General features: G+C 41.6%; 1 protein-coding gene and 1 long non-coding RNA gene across 6 annotated transcripts in view; one reads left to right on the forward strand and one right to left on the reverse strand.

Moving 5' to 3' along the window:
- The window catches only part of mef2d (myocyte enhancer factor 2d), a 100,090-nt gene that overhangs the window by 33,604 nt on the left and 52,695 nt on the right, over positions 1–13,791 (forward strand). Inside the window, exon 1 of one of the 5 annotated variants that reach the window (XM_088998024.1) lies at positions 3,370–3,534. The exons of the other annotated variants lie outside the window; for them this stretch is intronic. The gene's annotated coding sequence lies outside the window, so the exon portion shown is untranslated. Of the gene's footprint in view, positions 1–3,369; positions 3,535–13,791 lie in introns of those variants that run through there. 5 annotated transcript variants of the gene reach the window in all.
- LOC148896353 (uncharacterized) lies at positions 6,113–10,343 on the reverse strand. The gene is made up of 3 exons (XR_016115329.1): positions 10,207–10,343; positions 6,769–6,876; positions 6,113–6,572 (listed from the first exon to the last, which is right to left on the reverse strand). It is a non-coding gene; the product is annotated as an uncharacterized LOC148896353 (long non-coding RNA).

Raw genomic sequence — 13,791 nt, forward strand, 5'->3', positions numbered from 1 at the left:
AATAACGCCGGGCTGCTGGGAGGCAACCCCACCCCCTCCTCCCCCAAAACGTGCCAGATGATGAGAAACATCTACATCAGTACTTAACAAAAAACAAAAACAAACTGTGATGAGGGGCCTTATCTCCCAACCCCCTTCCTCATTTACTTCCTGGTGTTTCTCAAGCACCACCACTTAACATGAAATAATTTATCGACTCCTGAAGTGGGTAAATTTCTCACGGCATACCTGATGATTTTTGCCCAATGCAATCGTTAGACTTGAGATGGCGTCAACGTGTAGTTTGATGTAAAAGAACACGCATTAAAAAATCTTTTTATGACAACATCCCGTTGCGTATACCTTGAACACGCTCAAAAGTTAACGTCTTTTAAGTTCCACAGTTGGCATAAAAGCTCGATTTGATGTGGGGTGTGACAAGGGGGGGGGGCATCTAAAACAATGCCTTTTGTGACTTGAAAGCACTCGGTGATTGACAAGATGCCTCAGACTAAAGAAACCGTTTTTTTTGATGAAGAAAATGTAAAACAGGGATGACATATATTTATTTTATTTATTTGTGTCACTTAAATCGATGAAAAGTGATAGACTAGACTCCTAAAATTGAATTAATGACTTGTTTGATGTTAAAAAAAAAGATTAGAAGTCACATTGCGGTCGGTAGTAATAAAAAAAAGAAAAACTTTGCTTTGTGTAAACAGAGACATTTTCAGATACTTGCACCCTGTTCGTGTTGCTTGGCCTTATTTTCAGAATGGAGGATTACATATCTAAATTGAAAGAAATAGAGAGACTTTTAAAACTGTTGCATCAATAACTGCAAGTTATTGATGCCTTTCTTCAGAAGGAGCGGCGCATGGACTTCATTTATAAGTAAAGGTAACACGATAATCCCGTTTTTTTTTATTCTTTTTTTCCATGCTACAGTTTATATAAAAATGCTTACATTACATTTTAAACAAAAGTAGTTCATGTTTGTAAATCTGACTGTGATGATGTCAGTGCCTCACCAGCCATGAACCTCACCGCACGTCACTGGTATTCATCTTCGTCACTGCCGACATCTGTATCAACATTATCCATATTCAAATGGATCCACCCACCATCACCACTCCTGTGTCATTTGGCCAAAAGGCGCGAGACATCAGCAATGTGTTTGGACAACTTTCTCAGCAGCTGAGTATGTATGCCATTTTTGTGTGTGTGTGTCTGTGTGCGCACACTTGTCCGGGTGTCTTAGTGAGGACCGCACAGTTCAAATATTCAAAGTGAGGGTCAGATTGTGACAAGGTGACGTGTTTCAAAGATGTAAGGGGGACTTATTTTAAAGTTTGGTGCATGATTTGGAAAAAAATAATCTATCAATGCTGCCTTATACTTCATTAATGCATAGTCTTGCCTTTGCATCTGCAAGTATATATTTTATTCATGTATAGGTGTGTGTGTGTGTGTGTGTGTGTGTGTGTGTGTGTGTGTGTGTGTGTGTGTGTGTGTGTGTGTGTGTGTGTGTGTGTGTGTGTGTGTGTGTGTGTGTTGGGGGATAGAACGACTGTTGATGGGCCAGTGAAGAAAAAAGGCATGGAGGCTGCTTATATCCTGCTCCTCAATCAACAGCACACACGCACGCGCACACAAATACAGCTACGCACAGGCAGGCACACACACACACACACACACACACACACACACACACACACACACACACACACACACTTTTTAGCCTATTTTCACCCTCTTACCACTAACTTTGTTCACAGTTTCACCCAAAGTTAAAAATAGACTCGGTGTTTTCTCGACTTAAAGGGGTTCTATCGCTAGTTCGGGGTGAAAAACGTAAACCTACAAACTTTTTGGGTCTTAAAAACACTGAAGAGTCATAAACTCAACTCTAGAAATTGATTCAACAGACAGATGGGTTGATGAGTCTATTGGGGGTGCTGGAGCCTATCTCAGCTGTCTTCGGGCAGGAGGTGGGGGACACCCTGAATTGGTTGCCAGCCAATCGCAGGGCACACAAAGACGTACAACAGTCACTCTCACACTCACACCTAGGGACAGTTTGGAATGGTCAATCTACCTACTATGCATGTTTTTGGAGTGTGGGAGGAAACCGGAGGAAAACCCACGCGGGCCCAGGGAGAACATGCAAACTCCACACAGGGAGGCCGGACCGGGACGCGAACCGGCAACTTCTGCACTGTGAAGCCGGTGTGCTAACCACTCGACTACCGGGCCGCCGTGTATATGAAATGTCATTTTTTAAAGTAAAGTTTCAATAAAAATTGTTTTGGTTTAAGTAATGCAAAGTAATGTATGAAATCTGAGTGACATTTTGACGGCGAACATTAAAAACATATTTTGTCAGTTCAAAACATTGCGGCATGATTGATTAATCTCACGAGACGGTTTCAACGTCTGTTGAAGATTAAGTTTCGCGTCTATAAAATGCTTTAAAGTGTTGGACTGGATGTGCTGAAATGGAAATTTCTGGACTTAAAAAAGTGTAACACGATGAAGTTTGGTCACTAAAATGCGGTAAAGTGATCAACTCGACCTCAAAGGCTGCTCTGAAATAAAGGACAAAAGCAGACGGGTGAGCCCGACGGGCTCTATAAATTGGGCCTAATGGAAGAGGAATTTATTCGGGAATTGAAAATAAGACATTGAGCGCCATTTCCGAATTTGTTTGGGTTTTGAATTTTCTTGCGGGTGGATGCTGATAAAGCGCTGGTCAGACCTCTGGCAATGTTTTTGCTCGCAAGAACTCACTCGCTCCTTTTACAGTCTTCAAAGCGGACTTTTATTTTGAAGGACAAGGGGGCAGCATTTGCCTTTTGTACAGCCGCCCCCACTTGCACCTCATATTACTCCAGACCCATATAACTTCGGAATTAACTCTTCTTTTCTGACAAAAGAAGAGATTCTAAGGTTTCGTACACTGAATTGGATTGGATTGGATTGGATTGGATTTGCCTTTATTAGTCTCACAGTGGAGAAATTGAAATTGAATGTTTATTCAGTCCTAAAACTCAATGTTCTGTGGGTCCTGGAATTTGAGTGAAAATGACAAAAACACTGGCACTGGAGTGGACACATTTTTCCACGTCTGGCAGTGAATGAGTTAAAAAAATATAAATCTGATGTCATTGTAGAACATTGAGGGTTGACAAACCACGGCAGTTACTGAAGGCATGCAGAAGCACATCGGCGACGTGGGAGGACAGCAGCAGTGGGTTGGGGGGGGCAGTCGAGGAGTGCATGTGTTTGCGTGAGGTGTTAGGAGGAGGGATGGGGTCAGGTTAAAGGGTGTTCAGTGAGCAGGGTAGTTTCTGGGTGTCCATAACTTGGTGGGGGTTGGGTATATGGGCAATGGGGGGTGTTCCAGCAGCAGTTGTCGCTTGGACGTTCTCTGTTTGAGCCACCGTGCCGGCGCTCCGTCGACCTTCCTTTCTTTTGCGGCAGGGACGCTAGCAGCCATCTTAGACCCGTATCTGGACTACCCCCTTGCTTTTTAACCGGCGAGGTTTTCCCACGGTAAGAGCGGTTGAAGACCTGAGCGAGGTCAATTCAAAGAAAGGCCAGTTTATTTTCGATTGCGACATTTTTCGACTTAATCATAACTAGTCATAAAAAGTCAACTACAAAGTAACAGGGAAAATTTGTCAAGGCAGTAACTCGCTCAAAAACTGTCTGTTGTCTTGCTTTCATTTGTAAGATTTTCAATGTGAACTAGTATTTTAAAAAGGACAATACAGAAGTCTGATGGTGAAAATAACAAAAAAAGTTGGATCAGGTCGGGACATCAGGTTGGGAACTAAAAGGTTTTGGTCCAAGTTCGAATTCAGGACAATCTCTAGTTGGTTGGTTGGTTTATTTTGTTATTTGATATTTGATTGAGGTTGTCTGTTGTTATTCAAGCTCTCAGCGGGGAGAATTTGACAAAGTAGATAACACAAGGGAAGAACCCAAGTCCGACATAACTCGCCAATGTTGGTCTTGTTTGGCTTGACTTGACTTTGACTGAATTCTCATGAGACTCAATTTCACTTCTCGAAAGCTATTTGAATTGTGAATATGTTAGAACAGCTATCTCAAGCTACCAAGTACTTGACAGATACTGCATTCAAAATGGTTACAAATATATGCCGTGACCGAGCAAGATTGTACGACATATGATGCATTGAACCCAGGGTCATTTTTTTTCCCTTTGAATTGATAAGCTTTGATTTCTGCCGCCAAATTTACTTTGAAACTTGATGGTTAAGACTAGAGATTTACGTATGACTTCCACAAATGTGATTTACTCCTACGTCTGACAGACGGCCAGGAGAGGCCATCGTCAGCTGCTGAACTGCAACAAGGGGTCGTTGCTGGGAGGATATCATTGAAGGGTGAGGGGAGGCGGCGGTGGGGTTATATGTCTCGGGATAGATTTACAGCCCCGCTAGCTCGCGCGACAGTGGGCCTCGTAACGCCCGCACCTGTTCTTCCCCCCCAAACCCCCCTATTGCCTCACAAGGCTATTAATGTGTCGAGCTTCATGATTGGTGGGCTCACCGCCACCTGTATAGGCACCGTTGTTTACCTTTAAAAGTCAGCACAAATATATGTTTTCTTCTTTCTCGGCAGTTTGCCGTGATGCTAACCAACACTGTGACGCTGTGTTGATTCATTTCCCCCTGCGTGAATTATGGTGCGTTTGCTAGCAGATCCGCAAAGCATTGAAGTCAGAACCACTGCATCCAATGTATGATCATAAGTCGTGATCTCAGAAAACTCATTTCATTTTTCAATCGGTCTGGGTTTTGTCAATGGAAATAAATAAAATTCAGATCTCTAAATACAAAGCACCCATAGCTTGAAGCAGATCCCAATTCTCGACAGTGAAATGTGGTTGGCCAGTTAGTGGGCAGCTGAGGAAGGTCATCTTAGTGTGTTCTTGGCATAAATGTTGACATTGTGTCGCTAAAGTTTCATTCAAGTTAACTGAAAGGCACTTAGATCTTCACCAAGGTCAAACGAGCGAACAGATAGCTCACTGCGAGTCATTCCATTTCAATTGCGCTAGGTGGCTATTAGCATGAATTATTAGCGGGAGGAGCAGATCCGTGTCCCTGTTCACTAATTGAGGTCTTCTTGTAGTTAGAAATCATATGATCATATTTAATTTAAAATGCATGAATCTGTGACATGGTTTACCTTTTTTCCAGCGTGGGTCAAATAGTTTGCTGCGCTTGTATTATTGGAGGGACATATGCTGTACTGCGACAGGTGTTAAAACCAACACGTGTTGCCGAATCTATGCGTGTTGTGATATGAATCAAGTTCTTACTAGCACACAGTTGTTGGCCGCATACTTTAGGACATATCATTTTGCATAGAAAGTTAGGAAAAAAATATAAAAAAGAAAAGCTAGTGAGGCGTGAAGCTAACCGCTATCTTAAATTCATCCACACATTTCACACTATAATAATAATACTAATACATTTTAAGGCGGAATTGCTTGAACTAAACTACTTGTACTAAAATACTGTATACTTAAAGTATTATTTTGAAATACTATGGCAGTATCTTCCTTGATTATGGTTTTCAGCTATGCAATCCATCTCTAGCCATGGCTCAATAAAGGTTGGGAAACTCTGGACTAAACTCCTTGTTGACAGTTCTCACCCTTAATCGACAAGGCTTGGTGTCACCTGTCCAGTTGGCATTTGATTTGACGCCATATTTTGTTTAGATGACGGTAGGAAGCGGTCAGCCGGACCGGTCTCCAAGCAGCTGGCGGATGCTTGTTTCCAAAGTTCATCTCGACAACAATCGCTTCATAGACCGCATGCAATCAGTGGCACTGGTTTGCAAAGCTCTCGCAGTTGCCGAATTGTCTGCCAGGTTTGTTATTATTTTAAAAGGCCTTACTTACACATTCTTACTTACATTGCAGACCGCAATGTAAGTAAGACTGCAGAGCACGTACACTGCCAGTGAACAGCCAATGTCTGGATAAACTATCCCATCAAAAAAAACATCTGCTTTGAATCAATCGACTTGATTAACATTTGGTGGAGAATCTAATTCGCCTCAGTTTTTGCCACAATGACCCCAGACATCGGAATCAAAATCATCTTTATTGCCAAGTATGTAGAACACACAAGGAGTTTGTCTCCAGCAGAACACGCTGCACTCGTATCATCATGAAAATAATTGCAAAGAGGCACTATACAGTTATATTTTGGGCGACTGTTTATAGAGTTAATGGCTTGGGGGAAAAAGCTGTTTAAATGTCTGCTGGATTTGATGCGCATCGATCGATAGGGCCTGCCTGAGGGGAGTAGTTGGAAAAGGTGGTGAGCAGGATGCGGAGGGTCCATTAGGATTTTCCTCACCCTTGTTTCGGTTCTTGCAGTATGCAAGTCCTCGAGAGTGGGTAGGGCGGTGCCAATGATTTCTTCCCCCATCCTAACTGTCCGTTGAAGTCGGATTTTGGCCATTTTTGTGGCGGCTCCGAACCAAACCGTGATGGAAGAAGACAGGATTGATTCGATGACAGCCGTGTGGAAATGTCATAGCACCTCCTGAGGAATAGAGACTCAATTATGACTTACTCCCATTCAATCGGCCATGCATCCATTTTACAATCCACTGATCCACACAGTGGTTACAGGGGAACACCCTGTACCGATCAGCCAATCGCAAGGCACACAGAGACGAACAAGCATTTGCACTCACAATCACACACTCGGGGCAATTTTGAGTGTTTCATTAACTTGCCATGGATGTTTTTCGAATGTCGCAGTAAACCGGAATACCCGAAGAAAATCCACACAGGCACGGTGAGATCATGTGAACTCCACACAGGAAGGCTAAAAACCCCACAGCCTGTGAGGGTGACATACTAGACATGGTTTAAAAAATAGCTTGGGCACGTACAGGAATATCTCTTGAATAACTGGAGAAAAACTGCGCACGCTAAGTGATAACATGCAAACACCACACAGAGACACCGGAGCTGCGAATTGCGCTGTGAGGTTGATGCGCTCAACACATGCGCTCCGAACCACCCTTGACTTACTCCCATCCCACCTTTGCTAAATAATTTGACTTCTGAGGAAAGATCATATTTTCTTTGTTGCATGACTCATTGAAAGCAAACCAATCACCAATTCAAATATTTTCATCCCCCTTTGAACTCTGAATAGCCATTGAAAACAAAGTTGTTCCATTTGCTCGTTGAATGCGAAGTGACTTTAATTACTCTGGCACGGTGACATTATTTATAAACAGTCGCGCAGTGCCAAGACAAAGTCACAAACGGGAACAATGCCCACCCCAACCATAAAACACTTTTCTCGCCATTGTTTGCCCGCTTCACAATGATGTCGCACCTAACGCCGTGATGGGTGTGCCTCCGAGTCTTCTTTTGCTTCTTATTGCTGATGTAACCAGACAGGTCAAACTACATAGTCGTACTACAGTCGTCATGCTTGTGCCGAACAATGGACATGTGCATTTTGTTGCGGCGCCACTCGCCTGTGATGCGTCGCAGAGGTTCGCCATTGTCTTTACGGAGATACTCAAGGGTTTCACCCAGGAATTCAGTTGGAAAAAAAACAAAGCAGGCAGGTTATTTTTGTCACCGTTTTATTCATAACGTTGCCCATGACGTCCATTTGTTGTAGTTTAGCGCATGCTTACTTGATTAAATAGTTTGATGAATCAAAGCACATGCACACGGTTGTTGCACGGGTATTATACTGCAGTTTATTATGGTACCACCAAATAACAATGGGATTATTCCATTTGACACCAGAATATGTGGCGGAAGTTTAATTATTTGAAGGTTTATCATTTCCATAGCATTTATGCAGGGCGCTGGGGAAATTGCAGGACCAGAAAAAAATAATCTGATTATTTTCAAGAATTGATAATTGAAAAATAAATGACCACTCATAAATTGGGAGAAACATTTTTTTGTCCATTATTGAACTCATTCACTTCCCGACGTGCAACAATGTGTCTACTCTAGTGCCAGGGTTTTTGTCACTGTGACTCAAATTCCAGGACCCACAAAATATTGAGTTTTAGGACTACATAAACATTCAATGCAGCGTAAGAAACCTTAAACGCTCTTCTTTCATCAGAAAGAGTTAATTCCTAAATTATATGGGTCTGGAGTTATCTGAACTTGAAATGACGGCTGTCCAAAATACAATGCAATACATAAAAATCTGTTTACGTATATAGCGCTTTAACAACAGCTGAAGCTGGAACAAAGCGCTAACATGGGGAAAAGGGAAATGCATTGCTAGAGGTCTGGCCAGCGTTTTATCGGCACCCCAGCAAGAAAAAACAAAACCCAAACAAATTGCTAGAGGTCTGGCCAGCGTTTTATCGGCACCCCAGCAAGAAAAAACAAAACCCAAACAAATTCGGGAATGGCGCTCTACGTCATATTTTCAATACCCAAATAAATTCGGGAATGGCAGTGAATGAGTTAAACACTGAATTGGAAACTAGACCTAGTGCCTATGTTTGGTGATACAGTATTATTGGAAAAACACAGCAATCGAATTGGATGGCAAATTTGTTTACCCCCCACTTCCAATCACCTCCACCTGCAATTAAAAAAAAAAAGGAATGGAGTGATCTGGGTCCTTCCGAGAATTGAAACTGAATCTTAACAACAGCGACTATGGAGATAGCCATGGAAATGTTGCCCCCTCCTGGAAGGGATAAAGCATTAAATATACATGTACGTATATGATATTTTTTTTCCGGGCCTCGTTTATAACGCGCACCAAACTTTGAGTTTTTCTAGGTAGAAAAGTTTGCGTGTTATACGCGAATAAATACAGTATTTCTCCAAACAGGAATATTTGTCATTTGCCTTCCTCTACCTTGTGATTTATTCATTTTCATTGACCCTCAGATTAACTCTTTCGACATAGGTTCGTTGTGTGCAGGTGACAATGTGTTAAGGATTCACTTCTGCCACCTAGTGGCAGACTTTACTTATATTTCCCTGAAATAGTCAGAGTTTGTGTATCTCTGAAAGGGGCCCAATTTTGAGGCTCACAAAAAACACGACTATCAAGGATATTCATGAACATTGCGTAGGGGAAGCATGTCTATTTTTATCATCAGTTAAAAAGCCACACAAAAGCTTTTTTTTCCCCATCAACCACTACATTTCTACTCGTTTGTCATTGTCTAGCTGTCGTATTTCCAGAATGAGAGCGTGTTAGTCCAGTTTGTGGTTTTTTTACATCGCAGGTGGCATGGATGGCACGATGTTGCTTTGCAGGGAAGCGTAGCGAGTGGAAAGTCGTCCAAAAAACTGTACCACTAAGCTAACTAAATACACCTCTTGACTGCTTATCCTTGAACAAAAATAGGTAAAATACAAATTGGGGAATAATCTCAATTTTTCACAATAAATACTTGCAAATGATGAATGACCTTGGAAAAATATTTTTCAGCAATGTAAATGCTGCTGATAGATTTGTTTATTACTGCTATCCCATAGTTGACCAGCAGATGGCTGTGCTTTATTTTCTTGACATTCATCACATTGGTTTGTTCTCACTTCCGGTACAGGCTTTACTTTCCGAGCTTTGTTACTTTAGATTTCATTGTCACTGAGAAGACCGCGAATGAACATGCTTTATCGCTGTATTGTTTGACAACGAAAAGATGAAAAGGACGAAAATCAAAACTTCCATTTCGGAGTGAAAGCGGGCAAAGTGGTTTGTACGATTGTATTGCATACATTTAATTTAATTGATGTAAAGTCCAAATGTTTATGTGTAAATAATAGTGATATTTTTATACTTGTTTGTAGTTCTACGGTGATGTCGGTGGTGTGAAATCACATTCAAGAATTAACCATCAGTACAAAGAACCGGAGTCCTCTGTTTCGAATGGAAGCACAAGCAAAGCATGCAATCTGAATTCAAATTAAGGAAATTTGCTCATTGGGCTGACTTTTCAATGATCCATGCAGGAAATAGTTGCAAATTGTCAAATCTGGATGACCAGCATTTGAATACTCTGCTGAATCACTCGCGTCTAACAAACCGCCGTGATTGTTTTGCTCTGACTTCGGCGTGTCACGGTTACCCATTTTCTACCAACATGAAAAGCGAAGGCCAGAGGCAGCTCGTCGGCGATAAGGTCACCCGTTCGGCCACCTCGATCTGGTTCACTTACCCTCCGGCTTCCCATCGTCCGGCAGGTGATGACGGCAAGTAAATATAATAGTCACACCAAGACCCCCAACCATCCCCTCGCGGCCATTTCAGCTCCACCACATAGAACAGATTGAAGCTTTGAAATGCAGCAACAGATGTCAGGGATAATGATGCCGCCATGCAACATTCTCGAACTGCTCTTTTAGCGCTAATCTGTGTGACAGGCGGCTCCAAGGCAACGACCTAGCATGCCCCTCTATTCCCGCCCCTGCCTTTGATTGAGTTTAGCGGATGCGTTTCCTCGGATTTTGCTTTTTAGTATTTCAAAAACAATAATTAAATCTTCAGATCCATATAGTTAGTGTATTTTCTGTTGTATAAGTCTGTCTAAGCTCTGTCGTACAGGAGTGGTTCATCGATGAAAAAGTTTCTTCAGCTGCCATCTGTACTTCTTTGAAGGTGTCGGACATTTCGCTTCTTATCCAAGATGCTTCTTCAGCGAACTAAAGTCTTACTGGTAGTATTCAGTGTCTGGACAATAGGGATATACTATATATATAGGGCCGATACTACCAGTAAGACTTTAGTTTGCTGAAGAAGCATCAGCATGTGACGTGGTTCATTGTCCTTTGTGGATTTTTATACAATCATATTAAAGCATTAATTTTTCAAGACACAGTCTTTTATTGCAAAAAAAAAACTTATTTAAAAATACAACTGAAAATGAGGTCTTGAATTTAATTTACACTTGTTTTGTCGACTCCTAATCTGATGTTGTTATGTGTTTCGGTGTCAAAAGTCCACCAGACAAAACTTCAAATCAAGAAAGAAAAAAAAAAAAAAAAAAAAAAAAACATTGCCACTGAAGGAGCAGAAATCAGAGGAGGTATTTTTTTCCTGACTGCTTCTTCTGCCCAGTCCTTCCATAGGGACGATGTACTTTTCATCAAAAGTAGCTGCACCTCAGATATTTTTCATTTTCTCAAGAGCGCAGCCGCGTCACGTCTCCTTTTATGTCCGCTCACAAAATGTCCACGCACTCTCTTGAGGTAACACACTTTTCATGTTGCAAGGCATCCCCCAGGGTTCCTATCTAGGTCCGCCGCAGATCGGCTAATTATCCATGTTTATGTTTCTGATGCGACACCACTCAAGGCATAAACATCAGAGGTCGCTTGTGAAGAGTAACAAGATTGCGATTTGATCACATCAGGTGAATAAGGATGTTCTGATGGAATGGAGCATTCCTGTGTCGGCCTTTCAATTCCAACTCTGCTCTCGACTGGCTGCGACTGACTGTCGAAATGACACACACACACACACACACACACACACACACACACACACACACACACACACACACACACACACACACACACACACACTCAACCAACAACTACTCTAACAACTAATTATTTTTGTTAATATTTTATTTATTTATTTATGTATTTATTTTACATGGTACGCTAATGATGTGATACAGGTAGAATTCACTATCGAGTTTAGAAGAGGATAGTGAAATGAGGAGATCATTTGAAGAGGAGTCAAAACTTCTACAGCAAATAATTCATGAATAGGATTTAACCTTTTTTTCAAATTACTTGTTTTTCTTATATACAGTAAAGTCTCGTTATATCGATATTCTCAGGAGTTGGAAAAAATATCGATATAACCGGACTATCGATATATCCGATCCTATATCGAGACTTTACTGTGTGTGTGTGTGTGTGTGTGTGTGTGTGTGTGTGTGTGTGTGTGTGTGTGTGTGTGTGTGTGTATGTATATATATATATATATATATATATTCCCTCCTTTATTTTCAGGGACAGGAACCTACCCAATTAAATTGTGTTTTTTTTTTTGTGCGCAAGTGCAGAGGTGCAGAATTGAACAAGAATGTTGCAGACAGTTTCGACATCTCGCTTTAGAAGTTCTAGCCTCCGGTTGTTCATCAGGAAAACAATTAGCACCAAAACGCCTCACTCCCTCACTGGCTTCCGTCAGTGCATAATTCATCAGCAGTTCAAGTCAGTGGAGCTTGCACTCAGATTTCCAACAGTTTGTATTGTCGTTTGAAACTTTAGTTATTGTTACGCCAGTCCTTTTATGTATTTTTTTAAGTTTGAATATGACGCCATTCAAATCGGATTTTTAAACAAAAAGAGATATGAGATATAGATATAGTTTATCAAACCGATAAACACTTTAAGGCAAAAATTAGTGCATCCAAAAGATAGGCTGCCAAATGAAAAACAAAGTAATGTAGTTTATTCAGTACATTGAAAGAATGGAAATTGTAAAGAGCAGTACATTGGGGAGACTAAACAAATTCTAAACAAAAACACTATCAACATCGCAGGGATAATACTAGTGGGCCTCAATCGGCAGTACAGTAAAAAGCTAGCAACCGCTCATTTGATGACAATGAGGTTAAAATCTTAACGAAAGAAAATAGATGGTTTGAAAGGGGAGGAAAAGAAGCTATTCTCATAAAACAGCAAAATCCTTCACTAAACCGCCATGTTGGGGTGAGGGTGAATTTGAATCGTTTGTACAACAGAGGGTGGGCAACATAGGCTTAGTTATGCTGATGAGGTGATACCAGATCAAATGGTGCAATCAGGCCAGATGTAGACCTGATACTCGGGCAGGACAATAGAAGTAATGAGTCAGGACAATAGAAGTAATCAGTGGAGCCGCAGGGGGTAGTCCTCTGCTTCCCCCAACCTGAGAGCAGGGACCAATCATAGCAGAGTCCGGCACCGCCACATCTGGACAGTAGGGATATAAATAGGGCCAAAATTACCAGGAATACTTTAGTTCGCTGACGAAGCATCTTGGATAAGAAGCGAAATGTCCGACACCTTCAAAGAAGTACAGATGGCGGCTGAAGAAACCTTTTCATTGATGGACCACTCCTGTACGACTGAGAGCGTACACAGACGAGACATAAAGTCATATCATGATAATTTGGTCCGATTTTAGTTTTTAGGTTTTAAAACAACAGAATTTAATTTGGAATTTGTTTTAAAGGGTAGAACTTGTAATATGACAAGGTGAGGCATGTTTCTTGATCATACGTTAGATCAATAGCCTGTATATGACAGCTGTCCATCTTAATCGCTTTGTTCCAGCTTCAGCTGTTGTTAATGCACTATATACTGTACATCAATATGTATTGTATTGGATTGTATCGCAATATTTTCAGCTTACAATTTAAAATCATATCCATATATTTGCATATCCATCTTCTGATCCGCTTTATCCTCACAAGGGCTGTCGGACGTGCTGGAGCTTACTCCAGCTGTCTTTGGGTAGACAGCGCGGGGTCACCCTGAACCGGTTCCCAGCCAATCGCACTGCACACAGAGACTCACACTCACACGTAGGGACAATTTGGAGTCAGCTTGCCATGCATGTTTATGGAATATGGGAGACAACTGGAATACCCGGAAAAAAACCATGGAGGCATAGGGAGAGCGTGAAAACATTACCCAGGAGCTGGGATCAAACACGCCATGGAACCCACTCGATCACTGGGCCGCTGTATTTGCACGTAAGCTTAAAATAAATACATAAATAAATAATAGCTTTGCAGGTACAG

This window comes from Hippocampus bargibanti, linkage group LG06 (genome assembly GCF_051943395.1).
Source record: "Hippocampus bargibanti isolate YZ-2025 linkage group LG06, ASM5194339v1, whole genome shotgun sequence".
In the NCBI taxonomy this organism is placed as follows: domain Eukaryota; kingdom Metazoa; phylum Chordata; class Actinopteri; order Syngnathiformes; family Syngnathidae; genus Hippocampus; species Hippocampus bargibanti.